At 34.2% G+C, this 9666-nt stretch overlaps 1 long non-coding RNA gene across 1 annotated transcript; it reads left to right on the top strand.

Annotated features, from left to right (window-relative positions):
- Nucleotides 1–7306: 7306 nt before the first annotated feature.
- Nucleotides 7307–9367, top strand: LOC142545012 (uncharacterized). Its single transcript, XR_012820194.1, has 3 exons — nt 7307–7476; nt 8284–8330; nt 9091–9367. It is a non-coding gene; the product is annotated as an uncharacterized LOC142545012 (long non-coding RNA).
- Nucleotides 9368–9666: the final 299 nt, after the last annotated feature.

The following is a 9666-nucleotide window of genomic DNA, read 5'->3' on the forward strand; positions in this document are numbered from 1 at the left end:
CCGTGTTGATTAGTGTGTGGAGTTTTGAAGATTTTTTTCACTTCTCAGTTGATGCATCTTATGTATTTTGGTTATACGGTTTGTTAGAGGTTTAGGATGCAATTTGTTACTCGCCTTAATAAGGGAGTTGTTTTATTCTTTCACTAGTATTGGTTTTTGTAAACTTACAAGTTTTTCTAGTGAATTATTTTGCCCTGAGGCACCGCACAAGTATTTTATACTTGTGCATAATTTACATCTCGTATCTCGTATTATTATCATTATTCCAGCTATGTGTAGGTGTGTTAAAATCATAATTTCCGCTGCATGTTGTCGTGGGTGTTACAACACCTACGCACAACACCTACATTCTGATACACACAACACTCACTCTCAACTCACACATACATTGTGGAAACAGAACTTTCAAAAACAATTGTCGTATGTGCGTTTTTTAAGCAAAAGACAACGGTTTTATAAAAACCGTTGTCTTTCGGGGGCAAAAGACAACGATTTTTATTGAGTGACGGGTTTGCTGAAACCGTCGCTATACTTAGCGACGGTTTAAGCAAAACCGTCGCTAATTTAAAAATAGCGACGGTTTTGCTTACTAGCAACGGTTTTAAGTAAAACCGTCGATGTTTTAAATTAGCGACAGTTTTTCTAAAACTATTGTCTTTGAGCGTGTTTTTTTGGACAATCGACAACAGTTTTCTAAAATCGTTGTTGATTACCGTGTTTTTTGGACAAATAACAACGGTTTGAAGCAACGGTTGCCATATTTAGAGACGGTTTGCTTAAACAGTCACTAAGTGTAGCGAAGGTTTCAGCAAAGCCGTCACTAATTTAAAAATAGCGAAGGTTTTGCTTAAAATCGTTGCTAAAATTAGCGACGGTAAGTAAAACCGTCGTATGTTTTAACTTAGCGACGGTTTTTCTAACTCCGTCGCGAAATTTTAGCAATTCTTTAGCGACGGTTTTAAACAAAAAGTCGCAAATTTAAAATATGCGACAGTTTTTGCAATTACCGTCGCTATTAGCGACGGTTTTAGCAACAACCGTCGCAAATTGTCTATAAATAGCGACGGTTTATTAAATTTGTTGCTATTTTTATTTGACCGTCGCAAAGTGTAGCTACAACTACGCTGAAAAACCGTTGTCTTTGAGCGAACCCTTTAACCACAGGGGCTTTAACAATGGTTTTTCAGGACATACGACAACTGTTTTTCACCGTTGTCATATATCTTTTTTCTTGTAGTGCTTTCTCATCAATGACGACAACTCGTGATCCACTGTCACAATAAGAAAGGCCAGAAAAGTTCGACGGTGCATATTTCAAAAGATTATCTTACAACTCTAAAATTTATCCTCGGAGAAGTGCTGTAGCGGATGCATGAATTCAAAGAAATTTCTATGCAAAAATAACATTCTCAGTGGACTTGACAATAAATTATATAATGTACATTGTTAAGTAAAAACCACAAAAGAGTCATGGTGGAAAAGAAGTATAACACAGAAGATGTCAGCCTTAAAAAGTTCATTGTGGGATGTTTCTTGGATTTCAAGATTGTAGACTCCAAATCTCTGGTGAGTGAAGTGCAAGAAATACAAGTACCATTACACGAGATTCCTACGGAATGGGTGAGTCTAAGAGAGTCATTTCAAGTTGTTGATTTGATGGAAAAACTTCATTCTTGTGAAATAAATGAGATTCAAGGATTTGATTATGAGGTTGAGTATTGAAGAAGACAACCGTATTTGAGTCTAATAAATTTGTATTGATCAAGATTAGTCATTTTGTAAGGAAGTATATCTTGATGAGAACATCTTCAAGTCGAGTGCAATAGCGGTTCGCCGCGAGTTTGATGACAATAAAATTAAAAATTCTATGTACTTGCTTGAATGTTCTGATTTATAGTATGTTAGTTTAGGACATGTAAATTTTAATGTTCTAGGCCATTTAATAAATTTGTATTTATTGCCTAAGTTTAATGTTGAGCCAACATATAAATGTGAATTATGTGTTAAAGCAAAAATGACCAAAATGTTTTTCTATTATGTTGAAATATATACAACTCATCTAGAACTGATTCACACCAAAATTGGTGACTTAAAGGTTGTGCATACTAGAGGAGAGAAGAAGTACCATATAACATTAATTGATGATTGTACAAGATAGTGTTACGTATATATTTTGAGAAGTAAAAATTAAGCACTTGAGGTGTTCAAAAACTATAAAACCGAAGTTGAAAACCAAATTAGTAAGCAAATTAAAAGTATTCGCAGCGATATAGGAGGAGAATACGGAGCTTTATTTGATGAGTTTTGTTTATCTTTGGACATTATACATCAAACTAATGCTCCACACTCGCATCAATCAAATAGAGTTCTGAAAAGAAAACTCGAACATTGGAGAAATGATGAATGCTTTGTTGATAAGCTCTGACTTACCCAAAGATTATGGGAGAAAGCGATACACTTAAACGATTTTTTCCTTAAGAAAAATGATAAAAATGTTATATGCACGTGGATGATTGGGACATCTGCTATGCATGCGGACAATTGGGACATCTTTTTCAGGATTGTGATGTTGCCTTAGTGGACAATTTTTCTTTGGCTTTTGGATGTTGAATGAAGTGTTAGAAAATTTTAAAATCCATAAAAATAATTCGAACGAGTTACGTAACGAACATAATTATCTATCGATTATCAATTAGGGGTGAATGAAAAATTAATTGAGTTCGAATTTTATCCAGTGAAAAGATTGAATTGAAATGATTATGCGTGTGTGTGTGTATATACATATATACACACATAATCATTTCATATATATATATATATTTATATATATATTGTAATATTATACATAATATAAATTTATATATAATATAAATTTTTTAAAATATTTGTTTAAAATCACACGGCTGGCGCCTCTTCAGGAGCCACTTCAGGCGCCACCGGCCAAGCCTAATAAGAATGATTTGTGAAATGATATAACTTTTTATTAAAGTTTTTCATTTTCTATAAATAGGGCTTTCAACATCATCTTCTCTTCTTCTCTTTTCTCTCTAAGTTTAGTTCTATATGAGAATTTCTTAAAATTCAAAATTTAAAGATATAAACTTGAGTTTGAATATTCTAAGCTTATACACTTAAATTCGAATTTTGAAATTAAATTCGAGAGTTGTCTTCTAATTTTAAGTTTTTTTTGAGCATTTGCTCTTAAATCTAAGTTTCTATTCATTGCAGAGATTCGCTGACTTTTTTTAAATAACAGACTTTTGTGGATTTATACTTACTTTTGCAGAATCTCATAGATTTTTAAATTTTTTCACATAATCTTGTAGATTTATTTTGCATGACTTTTATTGACATTTATAAACTTTTTTTATAGAACCCTATGGATTTCATAATTTATTATTGTGATTTTTTTAAATTTATTTGAACTAACAATTAAACGTGAATAATGTTTTATTTATTTTAAGTATTTATCTCTCTCAATATAATTTTTTTTCATATTGATTTTACGAAAGATAATAAATAAGTCAATAATAATCTAATGCAATTAAACTTCAATTATTCAATTCAACATTTTATTTAAATAATTAATATTTTAAAAATACTTAACAAATAATTTTCAATATTAATAAATAATCAAACTTAAAATAATTTCATTCATTTTAAATAAATTTTTGTATAAAAAATATATCAATTTTGTTTTTGGCATTATGTCAAACAAAAAAATAAACAAGACAATTATTTGTATCTGAATATATATATATATATATATATATATATATATATATATATATATATATATTTAACACTCCTTACTAGTTTTGGCATGGAACAAGACTGATTTCTCTGAAGCTTTCTGCATGACCTTTTTTAGGTATTAAAACTGATCCTATTCAGGAGTCTCAGAAGCCGTTTTGATTATATACATTGGATTCAAAGTTTTCTATATATAAGGGTTAATCCTTTATAGAAAACAAGATTATTATTATCAACACAACGATTATTCCAACGCTAATTTGAGCTATCAACAACTACTACTTATCTTCAAGCTCAACATACAGAAAAGCATCACACGCTTTATAATAGACATCTGATCTTTTGAGATAATTTTGTGCTGCTGTTTCTTCACCTCTTCACAAGCTATACACTTTACTATATTTTGTTGAGAAAAGTCTGTAATCTGAAAAGAGTCTTTTCAGAACTTTGCTATATTACATTGTGTTGTGTGAAACTAAGAGTTTCAGTAGGCGAATGATAAGTCCTACTGAATTGGGTGCGTACAAGTGTTGTACTGTAAAAACAAAAGTCTTTTAGTGATACCTTCTGGAAACAGAAGAAGGGGAGACGTAGAAGATTTTACCTTCGAACTTCCAGAAACAAACACTGTTCCATTTTCTATTGTTTTACTGTTTTGACTCTCATATCATCATATCGTTTCCGCACTTATTATTGTGATCTGCTGAGTATTTATTCGAACAAAATAAGCTATAATCTCTAACAAGATTCTAGTTCTTCACCGTGGGGTGCACCGATTCTATTTGTCAAGAAGAAAAATGGAATGATGCGGATGTGTATTGATTATCGGCAACTGAATAAGTTTACTGTCAAGAATAAATATTATCGGCAACTGAATAAGTTTACTGCCAAGAATAAATATCCACTCCCTAGGATTGATGACCTATTTGATCAGTTGCAAGGTACTTCGGTGTATTCTAAGATTGATCTCCGTTCTGGGTACCATCAAGTGCGAGTTAGACAAGAAGATGTACCAAAAATAGCTTTTCGCACGAGATACAGACACTTTGAATTTTTGGTTATGCCTTTTGGTTTGACCAATGCTCCTACTGTGTTTATGGATTTGATGAATCGAGTATTTCGCAAATATCTCGATCGTTTTGTGATTGTATTCATCGATAATATTCTTGTTTATTCCAAGTTCGAGGAAAAGCATGCCAAACATTTGAGAATAGTTCTTTGAATTCTTCAAAAGAAGCAGTTGTACGCCAAGCTATCCAAGTGTGAGTTTTGGTTAGATAAAGTGGTGTTTCTGGGCCATTTCATATCTCAACATGGTATTTCTGTCGATCCAAGTAAAGTGGAAGTAGTTCTGAATTGGGCATGACCGACCAATGTGCTAGAAATTCGTAGTTTCATGGGTTTAGCTGGTTATTACCGGAGATTTATCGAAAATTTCTCAAAGATTGCTAGACCTATCAATCAACTTACTCAGAAAAATCAGAGATTCATTTGGTCTGATGAATGTAAGTCAAGTTTTGTCGAGTTGAAGAAGAGATTGACTTCTGCACTAGTTCTTACCATCCCAAGTGGTTCTGGAGGATTTGTTGTTTGTATCGACGCATCAAATCGAGGATTAGGTTGTGTATTGATGCAGTATGGCAGAGTTGTGGCCTATGGTTCTCGTCAGTTGAAACCGCATGAGTCTAAGTATCCTTGTACATGACTTGGAATTGGCTGCTATTGTTTTTGCTCTCAAGATCTGGAGGCATTATTTGTTTGGTGAGCAATTTGTAATATATTCTGATCACAAAAGCTTGAAGTATCTGTTCTCTCATTCAGATCTGAATATGAGACAGAGACGTTGGATGAATCTTTTGAAATATTATGATTGTGAGATCCAGTATCATCCGAGAAAAGTGAATGTCATTGCCGATGCTTTGAGTCGTAAAGTTGTTGATGTTAATATATCCTCGATTTGTGTTTCTAAGTTACGAGAGGATATTTGCACTTCTGGGTTGGATTTTCAAATCCAAGGTAACGATGTTTGTGTATCTCATAGTTCTGTTGAGCCAGAGTTGATTCAGATTGTAAAGTCAGCTCAGAAAACTGATGATCGACTTCTGAAATCCTATGAGTTAGTATCTCAAGGACACCAATCTGGTTTCTCAATTCACTCAGATGATTCTCTTCGATTTAATGGTAGATTGGTTGTCCCAGATATTCCTGAATTGCGTACAACCATCCTTAAAGAAGCTCTTTGTACTCGATATAGTATCCACCCAGGAGGCAGAAAAATGTATCATATTATACGGCCTCAGTTTTGGTAGAAGGATATGAAAAAGGATGTGGCTGAGTTTGTGTCTCGTTGTATGATTTGTCAGCAAGTCAAAGCAGAACGAATGAGACACGGAGGATTACTGCATAGTCTTGAGGTTCCTCAGTGGAACTGGGACCACTTGGCTATGGATTTTGTCATGCATTTGCCACGTACTTCTTGCCATTTTGATGCGATTTGGGTGATTGTCGACAGATTATCTAAATCGGCACACTTTATTCCGTATGAGAGGACGGTATCCGTACAAGATGATGACTCGTCTGTATATTGAAAATGTTGTGAGACTTCATGGAGTTCCAGTTGCAATAGTCTCAGATTGTAACCCTAGATTCACATAAAAAATGCTAATAGACGTCGTCGACCTCTAGAATTTCAAGTTGGAAATTTTGTGTTTCTGATAATCTCTCCGTTTAGAGGTGTTATTCGTTTTGGCATGAGAGGTAAGTTGTCACCTCGTTTCATTGGTCCCTATGAGATTGTTGAACGTATTGGGACTTAAGCCTATCGGCTAGAGTTTCCACAATCATTGTCTGGCATCCACGATGTTTTCCATGTTTCTATGTTGTGTAAGTATGAGCCCGATCCGTCTCATGTGATTCAGCCTGATGAGGTTGAACTCGACCCTTCTCTATCGTATGCTGAGTATCCTGTATATATCTTGGATCGTAAAGATAAAGTTTTACGCAATAAAGTTATACCACTTGTACGTGTTCAGTGGTCGAGGCATGGTGTAGAAGAATCAACGTGGGAAACAGAAGAGAAAATGAGAGCATCTTATCCATATCTATTTGATTCTTAGTAATGTATTGTTGGTTTCGTATCGTGTGTAAGATGTATGTGTATAAACAGAAATTTCGAGGACGAAATTCGTTTTAAGGGGTGGAGAAGTGTAAGGCCCTGTAATTAATTATCCGGTAATTTTACATAATTATAACAATTATTGAGTTGTAAATTAAAATAATTATTTATGCCAAATAAATTCAAGAAGTGTGTTAAAAATATGTATTTTGAATATCGGAGAATTTAATGATATAAAATACATATAGAGTTTAAATAACACATGAGAGCAAAAATAAATACAGACCGGGATAAATGGGCTTGAGTTACTATTTTAGTAACCAAATACACAATATATATATATATAGACACACACACATACACACAACTTACTTTTAGAGTAAAAGAAAGAAGAGAACCCCAAATTCCCGCAACCCTTGGAGCAGCTGCGGAAAAATCGCAATATCTCCTCTGTCCGACATCGAAATCTTGATCGGTCAGAAGGATTGTCTCCCTAACATCCTAACCTTCTATTCAAGCCATAAATAACGAATTTTGAGCAAGGATACTAGTAGATCAAAGCTGTTGTTCCGGTGCTCTGTTTCTGCGCGAATTCTTCCGATTTTTGGGTGAAAGTTTTTGTGTTGCTGCGATTTTTGTTGTTTGAATTTGTAGAAATGACCTAAACAAACTTTGTAGTGGTTTAAGTTTGCTGTTTATAGCCACTAGAGTAATGTGTTTTTGATTAGAAACGGATTTGTTATGATTTTTCTACCAAAATGTGCCAAAATCGAATTCTGAAATTGTGCTGTGTATAATACCTACTATATTTCGGGATTATGGCATATATGCAATTGGATTCTGAACTTATAATTCAAACAAACGTTGTAGAGCTATGTGTTTTCTTCGTAATGATATAAGATTCGTTAAATTCCATTAAGAATTGAGATAGTTATGCTCATTTTTCCAAAACTGCTCAATTACAGAATTCTGTCGCGAAGTGCATATGAAGTAGCATCTTCTTGATAATTCTGGGATTTATCTATTAGGATTATGGAAATGGTTTCTTCTAGAAAACTTAGATATTTGAGTTTTCTTTCATTTTTAATTGGCGGATATTGATTTGGGTCAAAAATGAATTAGATATGAATTTTATGGTCATAGGTGCCGAATTTTAAACTGTAACATAATTCATTTTTCTAGATTTCTGGTTGTGAATGTTTATCCATGTCAAGATGATTGAATTTCTTGTTGACATCTTCTGATGAACTATGGGTTTTTGAGTTAGGATTCCAACCATGTATGATAAGTATATTTTGGTTAAGTTTTGTTTAAGTTTTGGCCTGAAAACTTAGCATAGGCTACAAGCTGAAATTTGGAAAATATTGTTATTGAATTGAAAATTTACTCGACTTGTTATATTATCTTATTGTTAGGCCGAGGAGATCAAAGTTGAGCTTGTTGTCGATATCAGTCGGTATAGGTATGTTACAGCTCGGTAACATACAACAGTAAAACATAAATTATGTTTAATTGTCATTCTCTGTTACATTGATTGTGTTTATGACTTGTTGACATACCTATACCGACTTTTAAATGCCTTCGTTGTTACAGCCCTATGACTTGTTAAATGCCTTCATTGTGATATATGTTTATTATTGTGACATATTATTGGCATTTAGCATAGGGCATACTGTTGTGACATTCATGTTGAGCCCTATCGTTCTTGTTAGCTCATTGTTGATATCCGTTGTTATCTGACACTATTGTTTATCTCGGATTATTGTGTGGCTGATAGGCCTATATACATGAGACTGTAGATGTGATTGAACAATCCCGTGGTTAGTGCAGCCTTTTGAGGTGAGCGCTGGGATTGTGTCATCTAGTTCGATCTGTTGTGCCATCCTGTTATATCGTATCAGCTGTATGGAGGTCGAGTCAAGGGTGTTATTCAGCACAGCTTGGCATACCTCGCATACTTGGCAGGGCGGTTTAGCTGCATGACGATGTAGCTCCCCTGTGTTGTTGCTCGAGCATTATTCCAGTTGTTATCGTACCGTTTGTTGGCTCCTGTTATCCCGATTATTCGTTGAGCCTTTCATGCATTGTACATTACATTTTATTATATGATTATGCATGATTTATGATTATTGTTGTTATTGTTGAACTGTTTCATAGCAGAATCCTAACTTCAGTTGTTTTCTGGGGGGGAAAACTGTGGTTGCAATTGGGCACCATGGTAGATCTCCCGAGTCGTTTTGCAGCATCAGGCCGAGGTTCCGCCACTAGAGCTCGGCATTGAGGTTGGATTGCTTGGTTCTGTTCAGTGGAGTCTCCCAGTTAGTCTATATGTATGTCTTGAATTTGTTTCAGTCTTGTATAGTAGTTTATTTGCCGGGTAGATGTCCCGTGTATCTGTAGTGGTATTTGGTTGTTTTGGTGATGTCCTGAGTCGACTCTGTGATATTTATGATCTGGTGAGTATTTGGTAAGTTTTAATTTCTGCTTAGTCCTGGTCAGTGTGGCTAGTAGGTGTTTAACTTCGGTTTTTGTTTTAATGACTCTTTTGGAGTATATTTTGATATAAACTGCTGCTTGAGTTTTCGGGATGTCCTACTTATGGGGAGGTCATGCCGAAAATTTTCTAGGCCCTGAGGTCTAGTTTTAAAGAATTTTAAACCTTTTTCTGCTGCAGCTTTAAATCAAACCATTATTGTTTGATCATTAATTGTCATTAGAGTAAATGGGCCTCACGGTTTTAGTGAAAACAGTTGTCGTATGTGCATTTTTTAAGCAAAAGACAACGGTTTTTATTTAGC

Source organism: Primulina tabacum, chromosome 5 (assembly GCF_025594145.1).
Source record: "Primulina tabacum isolate GXHZ01 chromosome 5, ASM2559414v2, whole genome shotgun sequence".
Taxonomy (NCBI): Eukaryota; Viridiplantae; Streptophyta; class Magnoliopsida; order Lamiales; family Gesneriaceae; genus Primulina; species Primulina tabacum.